Genomic DNA, 8,854 nt, shown 5'->3' with positions numbered 1-8,854 from the left:
TCTCGTCCCTTTTGCTCATTCTTCCTGAGCATAGTTATTCATCAGCTCCCAGAGCTGGATTAACTTTCGCTTAATACCCTCCGGCGTCATGTCTATTCTCTCTACAAGGAGCATAAAATTAGCCCTTAGAGAGAAAATTCCACTTCTGATTGAGGGCGGTTTTTGGAACTAGAAAGGTTGTGACGACGATGTGACCAACCGTCTGTTCGTATCCGGCTAACTACAGCCAATATCCTCCTCCAGCGAGGAGGTATCTTGAGGCCGATCATCGTTCGGAGGAACACTATTTTTAGGATTACTCTTTTCAGTCATACAAGAATTATACTTGAGGACAATGGAACTGAAACTACCGGAATCTTTGTTCTAAGTAGCGCCAGCCCCACCGTGGGCGCCACTTATTGCTACAACGAGTATAGCTAACAATAATGGTACGGCGGTCCAAGAGTATGTCACCAACAGAGCTTCCTAACCTGCTAAGATTAAAGAAAACACAACCGGTTAGTCTCACCATAAGAGGGGGTCTCCTACAATCAACCTACAGCGTGAGAATTGGTGATATGATACGATAATGAGGTGGTAAGAGTAAGTATGAAGAGAGAATAGAGAGAAATCAGATGAATCGGAATGGATGTTACCTTTGACTGAAGTGCTCCTTTTATAGGAAACTGGAAGCTTCTCTTGGGGTAACTTAAGCTTCTTAAAGGGAAAGAGTCAACTCTTCTTTCAGCTCATGCAGACAAGTAATACCATTTTTATATATTCAACATGTAATGATAAGAAATTACATTAAAATAAAAATACAATTTTGCGGTTGTAATCATGAATCATGTTGTAATCCTCGTCGTATCCATTGTACTCAAATAACATATTTAGTGTGGTTGTCGCCCGAGATAGCTTATGCAACCAACTTTGTCTAACCTTCAAGCGACCTAGTGGAAAGCTGCGAGAGATGTCCATCAAGCTTTAAAAGGTTAGGCAATGTCGTGCTGTACAATTGTACATTGTCAAGGAGGAAAGATATGGGACCTCTTACCATAAGGGCAATTAGCTTTGGTGAAGAAGAGAGCACCCCACAATTTCTATAACCAGCCGGTGATTTGTTATCACTCACTATTTCTCGGTTTATGTCTCATAATTTTATTTAATACAATAAACAAAAAAACTATGTATTTTCATTTTATTTTTCATTTTATTTTTCAAAATTAATAAACAAATAGGTTCACGAAGTCGACTTTTTCTTGATTTGATAACTTAACGTGATGTATGGAATTTAACACATAATAAACCAATGAACACAAGCTTTGTGTTAGAATGATGTGATAGGGTTGGTACATATAATGGTCAATATAAATCACTAATTCAAATTATGACTTTGATATAATTATTAAGGGTATGTTTGGTTGGAGGTAATGGAATAGAGATGAAATGGGAGAAGGAATGGAATGGAATAGATCATTACCATTCCTTTGTCTTGTTTGGTTAACCTATTGGAATGAAATGAGTTATTGTTTTATGTTGTTAAGTATCCACAAAAAAATGCATAAACTAACTAAAAATAATAAAAATACTCATATCTCAAAATAACTTCTTTTACTAAAAAAATAAAATAAAAATAAATGCAATAGCGATGGTGGTGGAAGGGTGGCTGCGACGGTGGTGGAGGACCTTGAGGTCAGGTGGTGGTGGTCACGCAACGATAGTGGTGGTGGCGGTGGTAGTTAGGCAACAGCAACAATGTTGTGGTGGTCACAACGACAATGGTGGTGGCGGCGGTGGTATCGTTGATGGTATTGTCATGGTGGTGGCGGCGACGGTGGTGGTCAGGTGGAGGTGATGGTAATGGTGGTGGTGATGGTTGTCAGGTGGTGGTGTTAAGAAAACAAGGTGAAAGAGGAATGGAATGAAAAAAGAATGGGGGTAGGAAGGAATGGTTTTGATAGAATGGGATTCCATGTGTAATGCGTGATTCCATTCTATTGAGCAACCAAACACCACTTTTTCATTCTCATGTAATGAATCATTCCATTCCTCCTGTCATTACCGCATACCAAAACCTAAAAGTTCTTATTTTAAAATATAGTTTAGCCTTAAAACCAATATATTGAATTTAAATAGGTGATTTGAAGTTCAAACTAAGCATAGTAGGTTTTGAGCTCTAGGCGTTCTAAATGCGACTTAGTTCTTGATCTCAACAAAACAAGTCAAATGCATAGTACTTGATCAAAAGTTTAACCCGTGAACTCATAATATATACCAAGTTAGGCTTGAGTTCATGAAAAATCGACTTTAACTCTTTCTAGCATTGAGTATGCGTTGCTACTCTTAAGTGTAGTTCGATTCAATATAATGATATAAGTTAGGCACTAATAGTGCATCCTCGTTGTGATTATATACTTCATTCTGAGCTTAAATATAATGGTAAAGCTTAGACCATTCACAACAGTAAATATCTAAATACAGCCACGCTAGCACTCAACCCCCACCATCTCTCTCTTCACCAATTCTCTCTCCTGTAACTCTTCCTCTTTACATCTCTCATAAGGCTAACCGGTATACCTCTCTCACGGTCAGCGAATAATCCTAGGTGGACTGATCCTCATGAAATGGTTCATTTGAGCACCACCCCTACCTAAATCCCTCACGCGTGAGGGGACCCCAATGAGGATGGTCACGACTCATGCGGATCATTTGAAATGGTGTTTGGGTTGGGGTGGGGGGGTCAATCTTGACCCATCAAAGTTTTTTTTTCCTTTTCCATTCTTTATATTATTAAAACATATTAATGGAGGAGAAAGATGGTGAATGACAGGAATACGGAGAATGACTCATATCAGGGGTTGAATGACGGAGGAAAAATTGAGTTGGCACTGAAGTGACGCAGACATAGAAATGAGAGGAAATGATGTATACCCTTTAACCTAAAGAGCTAAATGCACACATCTAGTGAAGGGTTATTATTTTCTTCCTACAAACTCACATCCACCTCATAGTTCACACTCCATGCATTTATGAATGTTTTATAATTATTTTAAATCTAAATACTATTTTTTACAAGTGTCACATTAGTAGAAAAGTCAATCGGTGACCAACATTGTCAAGACTATGTGTTATAAGAAGCATGAGTTGGATACGTGAAAGAGACACTTTGCACATGTAAGCGGCACAATTTCACTCACCTTTTGCATTTTAGTATTTTACATTAAAAAGCATGTGCTATGACGAGGCACAATGTAAAATGTGACAATAAGGTGGAAATTGATGATTGGTTATATATATTTGAATAATAATTAAATGACACAATTAAAAAGTTAGTCTCTGACATTAAGTAATAAGATTGAGTAATAAGGTTTAAAAGTTGTAGATATAGGTGCTAAGATTTTTATTTTCTAACAATGTTAGGTACTAACTTCAATTTTTGTTAAAAGTTAACGGAATTTGGATCAACTCACTATCGTAACGCTTAGGTTTACCAATGCCAGGCTTTAATGCTCGGATTTTAACAACATCCGATTTTCACGACCAAATAAATATTGTTTTAAATATTTTATTTTATTTTTATGTTAATCCTTTTATATGTTAATTCAACAAATTTATATTTTGGGTTTTATTAATATACCTTTACTAACGTAACCAATACCCATCGAATATGCGTCAACTTGCTGATGTAACACAATGTCCGATTTTACCAGCCGAATAAATATTGTTTTAAATATGGTAATTTTAAAAATAACACGATGTTGTTCCTTTGCATTTACCTAAAGTAACAAGATTGAGTACTAAAGTTAAAAAGTCATAGATATATATATACTAAGGTTTTAATTTTGTAATAATGCTACGTACTAACTTGAACTTCCGTTTAATATTAACAAAAAGTGATTTACCCATACGTACTAATTAGTATGGAAACAAGTGATTTACCCGTGCGTTACGTGATGAATTCGGTAGGTAAACCTGAGGCATTGCAGTTGTGAGTCAACGTGAATTTTATCTAAATTGACTACGTTCGTTACGATACCGAAACTAAACCTAAAAAAATTCATCGTATTAACATACTTCAAAAAATAACGGTGCTCGTATAACGTATTATTTTTAAATTACCATATTTAAAACAATATTTATTCGGCTGGTAAAACCGGACATTATGTTACAGCAGCGAGTTGATACATATTCGGTGGTTATTAGTTATGGTAGTAAGGGTACCTTAATAAAACTCAAAATATAAATTTGTTGAACTAACATATAAAAAGATTAACATACAAAAAAAATATTTAAAATGATTTTTATTCGGTAGGTAAAAATCAAAATCGGGCATGGTAAAATTTGAGCATTGAAGTTTGGGTATTGGTAGACCCGAGCGTCATAACGGAGAGTTGACGCAAATTGCGTTAACTTTTAACGGAAGTTCAAGTTAGTACCTAACATTGTTTTAAAATTAAAATCTTAGTACTCATACTTGCAACTTTAAAACCTTAGTACCCAATCTTATTACTCTAGGGAAACGTTAGGGACTAATTTCGTAATTGTGTTTAGTTAAATAAATACTTACAATGCCTCTCACGCCCGCTAGTAGTCTAGCGCCACCCCCTGTCTTCCACGCCCCTTTCAGTAGCGTGGGCATATTTATAGGATGTATGCTTACAAATTGCATACACAAGGGCAGCGTGCCGCTCCTGCAAGTACGGGCCGACGTGACACACTTTCCCTCGCCTATCACGATGACCAAATCACATGGTCTAATATTTATATAGTTTATATAGTGTGTGTATGCCTTTCAAATGGTGAATTTTTATAAATCTGGGTTAATTTAGAAGATAAATACCACATATGTTTCTTTAAAAAAAATGTTTATTCTTACCCGAAACCTTCCAATATCTATGATGCAAGAACGGAAACAATTAAAAGGCTCAAGAACGATTAGTTAATCAAAGTCTCCATTTCAAACCAAAAGGTTCAAAATAAAGTTTTTATCAAATCAAATTTAATCAAAACTAAAAACTAAACAATCTTCAACTCTAAAATAAACTAACCCTAAATGAGATATATATGGAAACTAGATAAATATAAAAATAATAAAAGATAAACTAACAATATAAAAGATAACATGTTGATCTTTTTTAAAGAAATTTAAAACCTTTCAATCAATTTGAACTCGTACGATCACAGTTAGTCGAAGGTTCAATGAAGGTTCTGGTTGGATTAGAACCCGATGCTCCTGCATCAATCTATATGTATACACGCCTGCAAAAATGATCTTTATACCAAGCTATATGGGATATTATTCTCGGCAAACATAAAAGGATGGTTATGTTAGGGGTAAAAGAACAAATGAAAAATATATGATAACGTAGCATTTGGTGCTTCTTGATTGAGGGATTAGTTCCCCCCTATTCTTTTATGGTTATACTCTGAGATTCCTCTTCTAGAATTGACGTATCAATAAATTCTACCATCAAATCAAGGGACGACTTCTTTAACTATTATTTGACCAGTGTTGTCTTCCTATGACGATGTTAGGAATCATAGTTTTTTAATTAGATCCTACTAGAGACACCCAAACGCCCCCTTGTACGTTCTGTATAGGATTATATGGAGACCTAATACGTCTCGTATAGCCCTATACGAAACGTATTGATGGGTGCTTTAACAGAAAGGGAGGGGTGTCCCTAGAATTCCTCTTTTATTACTTATCTATTTATATTTATATTACGTACATATTCATATATTTTATCTTGTCTAAAAATTAAGAACATGTTTGGGATTGAGTTTGAAAAATGTTTATTGGTTTATTGATGTTTTCAAAAAGCCAATAAGTTAAAATGCGTTTGACAATCATAAAAATCTTTTTTAGTTTAGCTTTTGGAAATGGTTAAAAGCAGTTTTCTAAAAGCCACAAATCGTGTCTTTGAAAAATGATTTTTTGAAAAAGCCAATAAGCATTTTTCAAAATCTATTCCAAACATGCTCTAAACATACATAGATGTTACTAGTCAAATTTTTTTTTTTTTTTTTGGGAAGGCAGATGCTACTAGTGTTAACTAAAAATCAAAATAACCAACTTAACCTAGAGAATTTAACAAAATATAACCGTCCACAACCTCATTATTACTATCTAAAAAGCATTAGATCTGTCTTAATAAAAATTAATTGGGGAAGATAAACTTTGTTGGTTTTCCATTTTTTTCTTGGTTTTCATAGACCCAGTCCATTAGCTTGAAAGCCGATTAGTCGATAAGGGCAGGGATAAACTTCGAGGGTTAATTTTCCACCTTTTTAACTTCTCTTATATTGTCCATTAGGTTTTTTTAACAAAACCTATAGATACCGCCGGTTTCTGACTTATCCGGGTGAATTGTAGATAGATGCTACACACACACACATATATATATATATACGGGAGGGATATTTTGAGAAGCATGTTGAGTTTTAAGAACTTAAGAACTTCATTCTAGGCCACACATTTAATTAAATGGATTGTAATTTTTGGTTGAGATTAAATCTGGCAAAAAAGTTAAAGTAAGAGAGAGAATAAATATGTAAGTGGTTACACTAACTTTTACGTCCGTTACACATGTGTAAAAAGTCGACTCGGTGCGTAAAAAATTCTGTAATTTTTTTACGTGTATGTAACTTACATATATTACGCATGTGTAAAAAAAATTCGAAAAAAAAATCGGTACACTGAGTTCTTTCGAGTTCTTAAAACTCAAAAAGGCTATTAATTGAAATCTTCCATATATATATATATTGAATATTTTATTAACATAAAAGAAATTTTAATACAATAGAGGTCGTTGGAGACAATACAAATGGCCAAATGGGAAGTAATATATACAATTATATACTTTATATATAGAAGAAATTATACTTTAAACATATTTTAAACATAGATGTAAAGAACCAAAAGTTGTTATTAATTAAGACAAAAGTAATAAATGGTTAATAGAGAAGGAGGGTCAGGATGTCTTGTTAAAGTGTAACATAGGCAACAGGTTCTCAAACTCTCAGAATTAGGCTTTGCTCTCTTCTTTCACTCCCAACACTCCCACATGCCTTTGCTTCTCTCCTCCAATTGGTCAACACAAAACCAACAACAGTTTTGACTAACTAAACATTATTTAATCTAGTATTATTTTTGGATAAGATGTTATCAAAATAATAAAAGGTTGTGTGAAGTATATGCTTTAGACAGATTATAAAGGCTAGTTGAGGGACAAGGATATTATTCTTAATCAACAATATACATTTGAAAATTTTATATTGCTGCAATTTGTATATATTTATATACTATAGAAATCAAATCAAGTATTTAGTTTTGTTGGTGTTATTCTCTTCCTCGTACTTTTTCATAATCGGTCATATTTTCTTTTCAAAACTAATCAAAGAAGGTTATTGATTCTTTTTATTTATGATTCATTAACCTATAGAGTAGATTTAAAATGTTATTATTCATATATACTCATACAAACTTTAATTGTTATAATGAACATATTTCTAAAACTTATTAACACCCTATTGAATTCAAAGTTTATTAACACTTAAGTAATGTTTGAAACGCATTCAGAATTACAAATTTTACAGCACATAAGTATCATAAATCACAAACTTGTTGACACCATTGTGTAGACAAGGAAAATGGCATCTTTGTCAAGATAAAGTATATGTAAAAGTTTGAGGAGCGGTGTAAATCGACGAAAATACGATAGAAATGAAAGAAATAATGTTCTTTTATTATATTGCTTAGGTTAGACTTTAGAGAGACATAAATTGTGTATATCACCTAATTTTTCTTTAAATGAAAAAGAAAAAGAAAAAGAAAAAGAAAAGGGGGAAGTATATTCAAGTATAAGTCTTTCCTATACTCTTGTTCAAAAAAAAATTTGTTTTTATATAAATTTATGTACACGTCAACCGTGAGGATTGAACATAAAGCCGCATGCATATAGTACCCTATAAATAACACACCCATTCATTCCTACCACACCACCTTTCCCATCACAAACTCAACCTCTCTCTCTTTCTTTCTACAAAAGTGACATTTAAATTCCCAAAATGGCCTTCAAGAAGTCATCAAACAAGCTTTCACAAGCAACACTTATCAAGCATATTATAAAGAGGTGTTCAAGCCTAGGAAGGAAACAACAACAACATTATGATGATGTACCCAAGGGCCATTTCGTCGTTTACGTTGGCGATAACCGGAGCCGATACGTCATACCAATTTCATTCCTGTCGCGGCCCGAGTTCCAAATCTTGCTCCACCAAGCCGAAGAAGAGTTCGGGTTTGATCATGACATGGGTCTAAGTATTCCTTGTGAAGAACAAGTCTTTGAGTCATTAACTTCATTGCTTCGGTTTTGAGACCAAACATGATCAAGTGATCAACTAGTCAACTACTATGATTATTATTTTCTTATTTTTATTTCCCAAATAATTAAATCTAACTCTGAATGGGGATTATTAGTTAATTGTAAATTAAAATATTTTTTTTCTCATGATGTACGTCTTTGTTGTGTTTTTCTTATTTATTATTTCGATTTTGTTAATAATAAAATGAACAAATGGATGAGTGGATTTTACTCTGTCGCTGGCTTTAATAAAAGAAATTATTTCATTAATTTGTGTTCATAAATAATTGCTTTTTGTGAATATTACGTACGTACCAACATTGAATTTAATTTTTGTGTGTTATCACTTTCTAAAAAGTAATGTTGGTCGGCTACAAGTCTTACCTAAGCTATACGGAAGAGGAGCTCCTTGTTGACAATATGGTTGACTCATATAGTATTTATTTATAGTCATTAGTCGAACTTAGTCGTGTTATATTAAGTTAGAAACCATAAAAAATGATTTAAAT

The 8,854-nt window shown here is 33.4% G+C and overlaps 1 pseudogene; it reads left to right on the top strand.

The window, feature by feature from the left end:
• The first annotated feature begins 7,821 nt into the window (after positions 1-7,821).
• On the top strand, positions 7,822-8,358 carry LOC143560709 (protein SMALL AUXIN UP-REGULATED RNA 51 pseudogene; annotated as a pseudogene).
• The last annotated feature ends 496 nt before the right edge of the window (positions 8,359-8,854 follow it).

This window comes from Bidens hawaiensis, unplaced genomic scaffold, assembly GCF_021521415.1.
Source record: "Bidens hawaiensis isolate Kalapana, Puna unplaced genomic scaffold, B.hawaiensis_p1.1 tig00020431_1, whole genome shotgun sequence".
Taxonomy (NCBI): Eukaryota; Viridiplantae; Streptophyta; class Magnoliopsida; order Asterales; family Asteraceae; genus Bidens; species Bidens hawaiensis.
This window is presented reverse-complemented; position numbering and strand designations above follow the sequence as displayed.